The sequence below is a fragment of the Staurois parvus genome, unplaced genomic scaffold (genome assembly GCF_062004578.1).
Source record: "Staurois parvus isolate SC_StPar_1 unplaced genomic scaffold, SC_StPar_1.0 ptg000186l, whole genome shotgun sequence".
Lineage (NCBI taxonomy): Eukaryota > Metazoa > Chordata > Amphibia > Anura > Ranidae > Staurois > Staurois parvus.
The window spans coordinates 11,353,445-11,367,388 of record NW_028317982.1 but is presented as its reverse complement, the minus strand read 5'-3'; the positions used below and the strand labels follow the sequence as shown (position 1 = coordinate 11,367,388).

Below are 13,944 nucleotides of genomic sequence, written 5' to 3'. Positions count from 1 at the left end.
AAATTACATAATAATTATCAAATCAATATTTTAAATCACCATACAAATATGTATTTTAACTCAAACCTGTATTACGTTTGTGCAAAAACATAGTGTGGGCAGTGTAGGGGGAGGTTCTGCCAATCAGAGCCTGTTTCAGGCCTCTCCAGCTTGCATTTATTGTTTGTATGTGTATAGAATTATAAGGAGGTGATGCCTCCATCAATCAACATGATATATTCCCGCCCACATGTTTATCTGTTTAGTGGACATGGAGGAGGAGGGAGAGAGTAGTCTGTCATTCATCTGGAGCATTTATCTGGAGTGTATACACCATGTATGACTCTATAGTCATGTGGGCTGCACAGAGAGGAAAAAGAAATTAACAGCTTAGAAGGGAACTAAAACTGGAGCATGCTCAGTAGATGTGGCAATGGTTGGTCTACACAATCTCAGACTGCAGTGGGGACACAGACAAGGAGGGAGTGACAGTAGTAGCCGGGTCAACCAGTTTTTTTGTAGAATACAGAAAACGAATCCCATAGTGACTGAGTATGAACAGCATGTAATACAGCATGTACTGACCGCTTTTTTTTAATGATGTGGGTTTAATGGCACTTTAAATAAATAATGTACGTTTAAAAGGTTATAGGACCTAATGTGGCAATTTAAAGCTAAATAAAAAAGCAATGATGTGTAAAATTAAGTGCTTGCTAGCAGGTTTTGTTACATCTGCTGCTCTACTGGTAACATTCATAGCCCAATCCTAGGAGAGGGTGGGGCACTTTAAATGATGTCTATAGTCTTGTTTAATGAGAGGGTGCTGCTCTGCAGGTGATGTTCATAGCCTAATCTTAGAGGGTGCTGCCCTGCAAGTTATGTCCATAACCCAATGCTAGTAAGATTTTCTGCCTTTGCAGATGATGTCCATAGCTAAATCCTAGAAGAGGGTGCTGCTATCTAGATGTCCAAAGCCCAGTCTTATAAGAGGGTGCTGCTCTGCAGGTGATGGTGATGTCTACAGCCCGATCCCAGGAGAGGATGCAGCTTTGCAAGTGATGTCCACAGCCAAATACTAAGAAAGTGTGCAACTCTGTACATAATGTTTATTACCCAGTCCTTCGAGAGTGTACTGCTCTGTAGATAATGTCCATATCATATTCCTAAGAGAGAATGTGGCTCTGTAGATAATGTCCATATCATATTCCTAAGAGAGAATGTGGCTCTGTAGATAATGTCCATATCCCATTCCAAGTAGAGGATGCGGCTCTGCAGATGATATCTATAGCCCAATCCTAGGAAAGGGTGTGGCTCTGCTGGTGATGTCCACAGTCCAATCCTCATCAGGGGTGCAGCTCTGCAGGTGATATCCATAGAGCAATCCTAGGAAACACAAAAAAATAGAAAAGTGATGTCAGAAAAAGATCGAGTGGTCCATCGAGTCTGCCCGTAAAGAAAGAATGTCGTTCTGTAGGTAATGTCCATAGCCCAGACCTACGAGAGGGCACTGTTCTGTAGATAATGTCCATAGCTCAGTCTATTGAGAAGGTGCTGCTTTGAAGATAATGTCCATAGCCCAATCCTAGGGGAGGGTGCAGTTCTGCAGTTGGTGTCCATAGCTCAATTCTAGGAGATGATGCAGCTATGTAGATAATACTCATAGCCCAATCCTACAAGAGAGTGCGTCTCTTTAGATAATGTCCATAGCCACTCCATTGAGAAGGTGCTGCTCTGAAGGTGAAGTCCATAGTCTGTTCCTAGGAGGGGGTGTGGCTCTGCAGGTGATGTCATTAGACCAATTTTAGCAGAAGATGCAGTTCTGTATATAAAATCTATAGCTCAGTTATATCTACAGATGGTGCTGCTCTGTAGATAATGTCCATAGCCCAGTCTTATGAGAGGATGCTGCTCTGAAGGTAATGTCCATATCCCAATCCTAGAAGGGAGAGTTGCTGTGCAGGTGATGTACATAGAGCAATCCTAGGAGAGGATGCAGCTTTGCAAATGATGTCCATAGCCCGATCCTCGGGGAGGATGCAACTGTAGATAATGTCCATAGCCCAGTCCTGGCAATGTGTAGCTATGAAGGTGTTGTCAGTAGCCCAATCCTAGAAGAGGGTATAGCTAAATGAATGAAGAAAAATAGGAGCTGTAACCAGCAGCATATAAGGGCAGAGCACCCCTAATACAGTAAGAATTGAAGGGTCTGTAGACTAAAAACTGACAATCTTCTTTCACTGAGCTAACGTAGCAGCTGTCAGCACCACACTTTAAATTACATTCAGAAGCTGCAGTTAACTCTGCAAGTCTTTAATGTTGTTGAAAAGATGCCTGTCAATGTTTCAGAGAGCAGAGATGAGAATAGCAATTTTATTAAAATGACACACTGAGCGCACAGTAATCGAGCGTATTTGATTTTTATCTACATTGCTCCTGTGCCAGTGCTGATAAATAAAAATTAATTTCAGAGTTGTTGGGGGTAGGTTAAACTTTCAATGTCAAAATGAATCAACGAATAGCATGTCTCTCCTATTACTTTTACTATCTTGCACCTGGCAGAGTGAACTGCAGCAGATTTCCTTATCTTTGCATCATATAAAGTTGTAAAGGCAATCTAATCTGCTATATTATTTCAGCTGTGCCATGCAGGAATATGAACATCTATTTTAGGAGTGATTTGATTCATTTACTATATACTTTTGCAATGCTGTTGCAGTAAAACTTTGGGATAAATCATGTGATCTTTTAGCAGCTGTCCTTTAAAAAAAGAAAAAAGTTATCTTTCAGCCTTTATATCACATTATCCTTATTATTATACAGTATTTTTTTGTGCCAACAGTTTGCACATCACAAAATAAAGGGAAACATTACAGCTGTAATACAATTGAAGACAGGATTATTAGGAGGGCCCTGCTTGTGGAAGTTTAAATACTAAAGGGAAGGGCAAGTCATACAAAAGGTAATAATTGTGGGGGCATTCATTGTTCAAGCAAGCAAAATGGATAAAGGCAGACTGCATAGGGGATAAGCGTACAGGTTGGGGTAGGAAGTTCCAAAGGATGGGAGAGGCTTTGGAGAAGCTCTGGAGATGAGCATGGTAGAAGCTATCAAGGGAACAAGGGAGTAGAAAGTCTTGGGAGCAATTAAAAGAATGGTTTGGTTGATATTTTGAGATGAGATTGGTGATCTAGCTGGAGGCAGAGAAGTGGATGGGTTTGAATGTCGTTATTGTAGCACCCATCCTAAAGTAGTGTAGGTTGTTAGGTAAATTTTATTGGCTCCTCTGTAATCAGTGGAGCAGGGGTTGATTGTTTAGGCCTGCTCAGTGCCCCACAGGATGCTGCTCTAATTGCTTCTCCCTGTATTCTAGAGGATTGTAGAATTATAGTGGGAGAAAGAACAGAGTAAGCAGCCTGCATATTCATGGAACTCCAACCAATCCTTGAGGAGGTATGCCTAGTAGATGGTAGGAGAGTTCATAAATACTGTAGCTTGAAGACTAAGACAGGAGCAGCAGTTTCCTGGGTCCAGTCCTGCTGGAGGACATCCCTGTGTAGGGGCTTTGCTCCTGGGGCAAAATCCTGAAGGTGCCACCAAGAAAATATCATGGTCCCAGTTAAAAGCTTTACCTGGGGACCTGTTTGCAAGCTTAGTCCTGGAATCAGTTTGATTCTAGAGGAGCTTACTGGAGAGTGCCAGGAGGTAGGTGAGGGAAAGGTGTCCAGCTGTCCTATAGTGGTGTGAGTCTATGTCTTCCTCAATGAGAAGAGTCTGGTGGAAATCGAATGGAGGCAACTGATGATCCTGTGGAAGTAGCTTTTGGTCTCTAGGAGAAGTCCTAGTCACCACCAGCATTACAGATTCAGTGGAACTTTTTTATATAATTCAGCAAGGTAGAGAACAGTCCTCCTAGTGTTCACTTCAACAGTTTTGGGCTATCCCATGTTCCCTATACCCTATCCAAGTTCAGTGTTCCAAAAAAACCCTAAAGAGGGCTATCCTATGTTCCCTATACCCTATCCAAGTTCAGTGTTCCAAAAAAATCCTAAAGAGATACTCCTAGACTGTTCCTTCGAACCAATGGGAAAATGCTGTGTGCCTGGTTGTGTGTGCATTAATCTGGGGAAACCCATCAGTTTTACCAGCAGCTCCTTAGGGGGTGCGCTACATTAATAATTTTAATTTTATTCATTGGGTGATCAGAAGCCAGTAGAGTATGTAGTATGCATGAGATGATCTGTACGCTGTCCCAGGTCATTCCAGTAGGGCTTCATATACTGAATCAGTTTTGTGTTGAGGAAAAACGGGTATATAAATGAGTTAATGTTCTGATTAAAGTGTATTTTTTTTAGTTTTGGGTAAAGTAGGAAATTAGAGGCCCGGTTAAGTTTTTGTTACTATTTGTGTCCCTGCTAGAGAAGAGCAGAAACCAGGAAAGAAAGTGCTGGAAAATTTAATATTTCAGGATTGTTACCAGAATAAGGGATATCGCTAGTTAGATTTTTCTATGGAGACATCTGCTCCAGTGACAGCTGCTTAGGAGGGGAATTCCCATCACATTATAGAGATTTCCCCTCACTTCCTGGAAGTGAAAAGAAATTTCCCCAAATGGACAAGAACAAACGGCAGGGGTTTTACCCTTCCTGCTCTTTGATACTTTTTTTAAACCAGGTACATGGGATTACCAGTTAGACTGTGATAAAAAAAAAAAGCAATTACCCTGAAGTCTTTTCTCTGTTTGAAGCTTGTTTTTGATCTTTTCAACACAAAATCAAAGTTAAAAAAGTATGAAATGCTCTGAGAGCTATTTATTGAATGTGGCAATGTACAAAATGCATAAACCCATAGAAGTCATTTAGGAGTCATCTGTTATTGTTCTCACTTCAGGTTGATGAAATCTGTTAGGGTACTTTGTGATCATTACTGTTATTTGCAGAAAAAAAGTGAAGAGAAGCCAACAGAAACATGCCTAGTTTTATCTTGTAAAAATATATCCCTTAAAGTAGTTGTAAAGGCTCAAGTATTTCTACCTTCATGCATTCTATGCATGAAGGTAAAAAACCTTCTGTGTGCAGCAGCACCCCCCCCCCCCCCCCATACTTACCTGAGCCCCATTGCAATACAGTGATGTGCACAAGAGCCTCAGTTCTCCAGGGACTGTCCCTCCTCTTTGGCTGAGATAGCAGTGGGAGCCAATTGCAATCACAACCAGTGAATCAATTAAGAGAGAGAGGGGGTGGGGCTGAGATGCGACTCTGTGTGTGAATAGACATGCAGAGCAGTGGCTCAGAAGGGAGCCTGCTTGGGTGTCCTGGAAGCAAGCTGTCCTCAAGCTACATCAATATCTTAGTGAAAACACACACACATGTTAATGTGATCAAAAGTAAAAGTGTATGGAAACCCTAGCAATGGACTTTACTTCTTTAGTCCTCTTTGGTCTGTTAAATATACCAATAAAGGTGCTTTATTATGTTTGTTCATTAAGTCCAAAAATATACTTGTTGATCCTGCCAGAAAGCTGATATATTCCTGCGCTGTTGGCCTCTGCTGGCTATTAGCAGTAATATTGTTCTCAGCTATCTCGGAGGATTACAGAACCACACCCATGTATGCTATGGAGAAAAGGTCACAGGTGAGTCCTGTGGTCCTATCCTGCTTCTGTTCTCCTGATAGTATTAGGTGAAAATAACGTAAAACAAGGCTTGAAATAAACAAATGAAGCCACCACATCTAAGGATCGGTAAGCTGTAAAATATACATTTTTTGGTCTTGGGTTTAGAGACACTTTAATTCAACTTAATGGAAATGTGAACTATCATTTTTTCTGAAAAGGTGAACCAACCCTTTAACCTATCAGCATGCTTTGAATTTTGGTAAAAGTATCAAATATCTGGAAGACACCCAAATAAATGGCAATCAGCTGATTAGATTAGACTCCGTGATTTAACATTTCAAGCAAGTCTTTTCAATACAGCGGAACCATTAAAATAACTTTCTGGTCTCAGGGAACCTCTGCTAAAGATTACTATATATATGCAACTCATGATACATTAGTGTGATGGTCAGTGGGAAGAATGTTCCTTACACTTGTGGTCCTTGGGAAGAATTCCCCCCTTACAGATAACTAAAAAGATCAGTGATGTCAAGGGGAACTTATCTGAGAGGCAGAAATTGCTCAAAGAACCCCTAGCAACCTCTGGGGGAACCCTAGTTGAAAAACTCCAATCTAGACAATTGATAGATGCTAAGATCTATTCTTTTCCCATTTTTCTACATCTTTCAGCTACTGACATGCAAATAAACATGCTGCTCTTTAGCAGGCACATAGGGGTGCCATTAATTCTTAATGGTACCCCAATGCATTGGCAAGCGCGGTAGGTTTTCAGTGCAGTGCAATTCTAAAAAAGGGACTGGGAGCTTCTTTCCCTGCATTTCTGTGAGTAGAACAACCCATTGAGATGAATAGACTACAGCACACAGCCGCAGAGATGCGAACCAAGGGCTCCTTCACACTTGAAGTTGGAAGATGGTAAAACCATGTGGCAGGAGGAGTGGCAGTCCTCGCTACTTTTTATGAACGAGCACTAACGGAATCTGCTCTTGTATTTTGGATGCATCATTATATAAACAAAAAAAATATTCTAAAAACTTTAGAGCTGTAATATGATTCATATTAGCCATAACACACAGTGCACTCTGAGTAATATACTCCTCTTCATATCCCATCCATAAATATACTATGCTGATTAGTAACAGGAACTCGCATATCGTTCAGCATATCGTTATACTGCATGTAACCTGACATCATGTAAATTGACAATGTGGTTTTCCCACTACAGCGATGGGGGGGTGTAAATCTTACAGTTTTTACATATCAACTGGTTTCACTTTCCATATATCTTTTCATCAATGTGCTAATGGATTATGCCGCTTCTTCTTACACAACTATGACATTTTTATCAATAAATTATATTACACTTGAGGCTTTTTTACAGTATCCAATAACTAAAGCAAGGTCTTTGAGGATATTTTGCAATTCAGATTTTAGGAACTTCTGCTGCTCTAATGGAGGTGTTTTTGATTGATGAGACATTCGGTGCTCTTCTTTGGTTCTTTGTTATGTCCTTTAGAGGTTACGTTACTTGAGATGGAAGTTAGAAGGGATTTTTGTACACAGCTGAAGACTTACTTATAACTTACTTATGTCCAGAGGGATGCAATTAATTTGAGTTCACAAAGCATAATGGGAAGTAAATACATTCTGGAAACATGAGAATCTTTCTATCTCCTGGAAGCAGCAAACAATAATGAAAATGCAGATTTTAAGCAGATAAATGGAAAATTTAAATATATTTCGGCATAAAATATCCAATTTGCTTAGGTTTTATTAAAGGAAACAGAGGACTAAAAATTATAAAAAATGTAAAATGTACATTTAAGATATAAAGGGCCAGAGTAATCCAGGGAGATCGCATTGCTCTCCCAAAACCAAGTACCACCATCACTCCTAGACAAGATGGGGTTGGGTGAAGAGTCACCTCCTCCTAGTCTTACCAGAATAGTCAATTCTAAATCACTTCCGCTTAACTCCAAGATCAAAATTTAGTGTAGGATTTAAGAGGGATATTTGTTTTACATTCAGTCCTAGCTTCGTTTTTCATCATAATTGCTGTATTTTTTTGTTCATGTGGTAATCACAAATATCCTTTTGTTATTGTGGTTAGTTAGTTAGCTCAGTGATTTTGAAATCCAATCATTCTGATACAATATGGAGCACAGAGAATTACTGTTAGGCTCCATTCACACTTGTACAACTCCAAAGTTGAGCGACTTTGACACAACTTTGAACGTGTGTGACTTGGATGTGACTTGTCCGTCAGCAAAGCTGGACCCACTATTGCACCACTGTTGCATGTAAAACATTCAGATATGACTTTCATGCAACTTTTGAGAGTTCACATTGAAGTCTATGGTGCTCAAGTTGCATGAAAGTTGGGCCCCTTTCACATGAGCAGACCAATCAGGTCTGCCTGTCTGTTTTTCAAGCAGACATGATCAGGCACTCCATTGCTTTCTATGGAGCGGCGAGTGTAAACGGACATGTGTCCATTTACAACTGCCTGCATCTGATCCAATCTTGTCCACTAAAAGCAGGCTAATGGGGATCTGTTCCCCATCCATCTGGCGAACCGGATCAGATGACAGTTGGATGGAAACGAACAGGCGGCTAGTTTCCATCCAACAGCCCATAGAGGACAGCGGGCTGTGTCTGTGTCCATTCTGCATAAGTGGAGTTGACACGGACCTGTCATCCACTTATTAGCAGGGATCAGCGGGCAGATTCCACGCTGAGCAAGCAGATCCGCTGACAGGTGCACCCTGTGTGAAAGGGGCCTTGCAACCACTTTAAGTCCCAACTTGATTGGTTCACCACAAAGTCCACCCTTTCAACATTTGACATCCCAGAGCCATGTATCACAAATTGCTCCTTATCTGGCTGTTATTTTTTTTTCTCATCTTTTTTGCATATTATCTTCTTGTTTGTTGGCATAATATTCTATATTCTTTCCACAAGGTGAAACTGGTAATATTGTTATTTCTGTTGCCCTGCCAAACTGATGAATAGCTGTAGCCAGAAAATATTTTAAGGAGAAACCAATATTTGTTTTGCTCGCTTTTCTCATTTCAGTCTACTTTTTCTTATTGTAGCATTTTCCTTATTTTTTTATTTAACCTTCATTATTAATACAGAAAACATCCAAAAGAATGATGAAATAGAATTTTCTAACTATCATCTCACAATTAATCACTTTCACTTTGTTACAAGGTGCCTGCAATTTATTGATAAAATTGTGTGATTTATGCATTTAGAAAAGAAAATTGTAAACAGCAGCTGAGCAGGTTATTGTCTTCTCAGTCTCTGTATCTTAATGTCTATTCCTAGATATATATGCATAGGGGCAATATATACTCAGTACTTTAGTAGGAATAATGGGACCTTTCACTGCAGTTATATACAGAGTCCTGTGCAAGGATGGAAACATTTGACACAACTTTTTGATATATGCTGCATTTTGGAAGCTTTGGTAAAAAGAAAAAACAAATAGCGAACAAACTCATCTTTTCAGCAAATAGAAAGGTGAGTTATAGACGATATGGACCCCATGAAAACATTTTTTACTTGGTTATTTAGACTTTTTTTAAAGATACTGATTCGGAATCCTCCATTGCAAATCTACCTATTTGTAATACAACTGACTCTAAAGTCATAAAGCTATATTTTGTTAAGTTAAATTAAATATTGATTCCAAGAGAACTTGAAACCTTTGAGACATGCTCTTGGGCCTCAGTACGTTTGTTTAATGTCTGAGAGGTATAATGAAGTTAATATTAAAATGGGGAATCAATATTTTTTTGCATTTAAAGGACCATTCCACTCATATTTTTAAATGTATCCCAGAGATACAAAAAAGAACATTGAAAACATGTCCAAGGCTTTGTTTTCCATCTTGGCAATGTATGAATAAACCAGTCCATCCTGCTGTGTAAACTCCACTGATTGCCAGTTACCTTACTATTCTTGGAACACCTAAACCTGACCCTGTGCTTCTGCATGCAAGAGATACTCAACACCATTCATTAAACCTCTCTCTTGGTCAGTCCTGGTAGCAGGAAGAATGCAGAAGGCAGAATGAGTAGCAAGTGTTGTATTCACAGCTGGAAACTATGTCATGCTGCTCAACAGAAGAGAATCACCTTTAAGAATGATAGTCCTGCAAGTATTTAATGGGTTTTGGAAAATGGAATGTAAACATTGCTCTGATCCATACAGGGTGTACAGGTGGGAAGTGCTTAACCCCTTCGTGACCAGGCCATTTTTTGCAATCTGGGGCTGCATTACTTTAACTGAAAATTGCATGGTCACACTGCACTGCACCCAAATTAAATTTACATCCTTTTTTCCCCCACGAATAGAGCTTTCTTTCGATGGTATTTGATCGCCTGTGCGGGTTTTTTTTTTTCACTAATAAAAGACAAAAAAACAAATGAAAATTTTGAGAAAAAAAACAATATATTCTTGGATTTTTGCTATTAAACATGTCCAGTAAAAAAAATCCAATTTCATCATAAATTTAGACCAAAAGGTATTCTTTTACATGTCTTTGCTAAAAAAAATCCCAGTGCATGTAAATTAATTGGTTTACTTGAAGGTTATAGCATTTACAAATGGCGGTATATATACTGGGATTTTTTTTCTTCTTTTAACTAGTAATGGTGGTGATCAGCGACTTGTAGCGGAACTGCGGGACTGCAACAGGCCTTCTGACACTGGGGGGAACTGACTTGGTGTCACTGACATCCCCAGTGGCACCAATAGAGCGATCAGTGCTAATAAAAAGCACTGACACTGTACTAATGGCACTGGGCAGGAAGGGGTTAACATGCGGGGCGATCAAAGAGTTAACTGTATGCTGTGTGTGTGTACTTCACTGTAAGCACACTGCTTTGCATGGCTCTGCTATGCAAAACCATGCATAGCAGTGTGCAGGAGCTGACAGGGGAGAGAACTGTATAGATTACTTACAGTTCTCTCCCTCCGTCGGTAATGCTCCTCGATCACCAGGTGCCGGTGAGTAATCACTGGCCAGGACCCAGTGATTAATAGCCGAGGCCGTGAATAGCGGTGCAAGTAGGGCACGCACGCAGGTCGTGCATGCCCCCTACCCGGAAATGCAAAATCACATATACAGTGGGGCAAAAAAGTATTTAGTCAGCCACCAATTGTGCAAGTTCTCCCACTTGAAAAGATGAGAGAGGCCTGTAATTGGCATCATAGGTAGACCTCAACTATGAGAGACAAAATGAGAAAAAAAATCCAGACAATCACATTGGCTGATTTGGAAAGAATTTATTTGCAAATTATGGTGGAAAATAAGTATTTGGTCAATATCAATAGTTCATCTCAATACTTTGTTATATATCCTTTGTTGGCAATGACAGAGGTCAAACGTTTCCTGTAAGTCTTCACAAGGTTGGCACACACTGTTGCTGGTATATTGGCCCATTCCTCCATGCAGATCTCCTCTAGAGCAGTAATGTTTTGGGGCTGTCGCTGGGCAACACGGACTTTCAACTCCCTCCAAAGGTTTTCTATGGGATTGAGATCTGGAGACTGGCTAGGCCACTCCAGGACCTTGAAATGCTTCTTACGAAGCCACTCCTTCATTGCCCGGGCGGTATGTTTGGGATCATTGTCATGTTGGAAGACCCAGCCACGTTTCATCTTCAATGCCCTTGCTGATGGAAGGAGGTTTGCACTCAAAATGTCATGATACATGGCCCCATTCATTCTGTCCTGTACATGGATCAGTCGTCCTGGTCCCTTTGCGGAGAAACAGTCCCAAAGCATGATGTTGCCAACCCCATTCTTCACAGTAGGTATGGTGTTCTTTGGATACAACTCAGCATTCTCTCTCCTCCAAACATGATGAGTTGTGTTTCTACCAAACAGTTCTATTTTGGTTTCATCTGACCATATGACATTCTCCCAATCCTCTTCTGGATCATCCAAATGCTCTCTAGCAAACTTCAGATGGGCCCGAACATGTACTGGCTTAAGCAGGGGGACACATCTGGCACTGCAGGATCTGAGTCCCTGGCATCATAGTGTGTTACTGATGGTAGCCTTTGTTACGTTTGTCCCAGCTCTCTGCAGGTCATTCACTAGGTCCCCCCGTGTGGTCCTCGGATTTTTGCTCTCCGTTCTTGTGATCATTTTGACCCCACGGGGTGAGATCTTGCGTGGAGCCCCAGATCGAGGGAGATTATCAGTGGTCTTGTATGTCTTCCATTTTCTAATTATTGCTCCCACAGTTGATTTGTTCACACCAAGCTGCTTGCCGATTGCAGATTCAGTCTTCCCAGCCTGGTGCAGGTCTACAATTTTGTTTCTGGTGTCCTTCGACAGCTCTTTGGTCTTCACCATAGTGGAGTTTGGAGTGTGACTGTTTGAGGTTGTGGACAGGTGTCTTTTATACTGATAACAAGTTCAAACAGGTGCCATTGATACAGGTAATGAGTGCAGGGCAGAGGAGCCTCTTAAAGAAGAAGGTACAGGTCTATGAGAGCAAAAAATCTTGCTTGTTTGTATGTGACCAAATACTTATTTTCCACCATAATTTGCAAATAAATTCTTTCCAAATCAGCCAATTTGATTGTCTGGATTTTTTTTCTCATTTTGTCTCTCATAGTTGAGGTCTACCTATGATGCCAATTACAGGCCTCTCTCATCTTTTCAAGTGGGAGAACTTGCACAATTGGTGGCTGACTAAATACTTTTTTACCCCACTGTACATGATTTGGTGCACCCGTGCCAAACTGTAGCACTATTACTGCTATAGGGTGGACGAGAAGCCGGTATTTGGTTAAGTTTATGGTTTAATTCGTTTTAAGAATGGAAATGAACAAAAAGCTCCAACAACAAAATACAGTAATAATTAAGGAGAGAAGAGGAAGCAGTTAATTAGGGCTGATTGGGGTTAATAAAGGTGTAACAATGGGGTTAAATAGGAACAAAATTTCCTTATTTTTAACTTTTTACAAAGGTTGCTTTCATTGATTTATCATATGCAGATTAAGGGCACCCCTTTGATCTACTATGTTTCAACCAGAGTATTGACAAAACAATATTGTTTTATTGCAACTCATCATGACAGGACTACTCTGTTCTACTAAGTGTCAATTTACACAGAAGCAATCACCAGGGGGTGTGGGGAAGGAAGAAAAGCATGGCATACCACACACTCTCAATATTTAAACTTTTTTTATTCATGTGTACCACTCCCCCAAATCCAAGACAGGATATTGATTGCACGTTTTACAGTCAAAATACTTCCACTGTCAAGGGAGTAACACGTATGCAATAATTCAGCTAATCCACGTAGTAAAACTTTAAGTGTACCAAATGAGCTATTGTAAAAGATGGAAATAAGGGCGGCTTCACACTGCCCCTGTGTGGTCTTGCTGCTCTTTGGACAAAGTGCAGCTAACTCACTGGTTTCCTTCCAGTTGCCTGACCTTTCCCATAGACTTCTATGAGGTCCTGAAGTTTTGGCAAAGTGTCAGAAAGTGCACCAAAGATGCAGCATGCAGGAGTTTTGGTGCGCTTTCTAAAACTGCACCAAAACTGCAAGAGCTGATAAAAGCCTATGGGGAAGCACAGCTAACCCACATGAAAACCGTAGGTTAGCTGTGTTTTGTCCAAAGCGCAGTGTGGTAGTGTGAAGCTGCCCTAACACATAATAATAAAAAGGCATATGTATTACACTTTTGAGAATAGAGACTAGCGTAAAGTTGTAAATCACTATGCTCTTGTAAAATGTCCAGTTTGCATGGTAAATTATGCAAGAATGTGGCATAATAATATAGAAAAAATTTGGAGCACCAATCAAAGCACTGCAAAACTTCCCTCTGGAGTCCAAAGCACAGATCAGGTGCCAACGTTCAAACAAGCTCATCTAGACCAGTGCTTCACAACCATTTTTCATTCAAGGCACCCTTTAGAATTCTAGACAATCTTGAGGCACCTTTTAAAATTTTGCATAATCTTTAGGCACCCATTACAAAATGTAAAAAACTAAACAAATAGAATGCAACAACATCTGGACATATAGGACACCCAATGTTAGAGGTGATTTATTCTTCCAAAGCAAATTAATTTTTGCACACTAGTATTGTCTAGTATGCCATTTTTTCTCTTTTCCCTCAGCTTCTCTCTCTCACTCAGCTAGTGTGACCCCAGTGCTTATGGAGAGGAGCAAGTCAGGATGCTCTGCAGATGCCCAATGCCCTTTTTATCAGCTGATGACATCAATTGTTGTAATGCCACCAGTGGCTAGAAAGTTTAATGGTGCATAATCAAATCCTGGGTTTTTTTGTGATTAAAAGGCAGGCTTGATCCACCTG

At 40.5% G+C, this 13,944-nt stretch overlaps 1 protein-coding gene across 5 annotated transcripts in view; it reads left to right on the top strand.

Annotated features, from left to right (window-relative positions):
- KCNIP4 (potassium voltage-gated channel interacting protein 4) overlaps positions 1–13,944 on the top strand; it is an 892,326-nt gene that overhangs the window by 598,529 nt on the left and 279,853 nt on the right. The gene's annotated exons all lie outside the window — the stretch shown is intronic.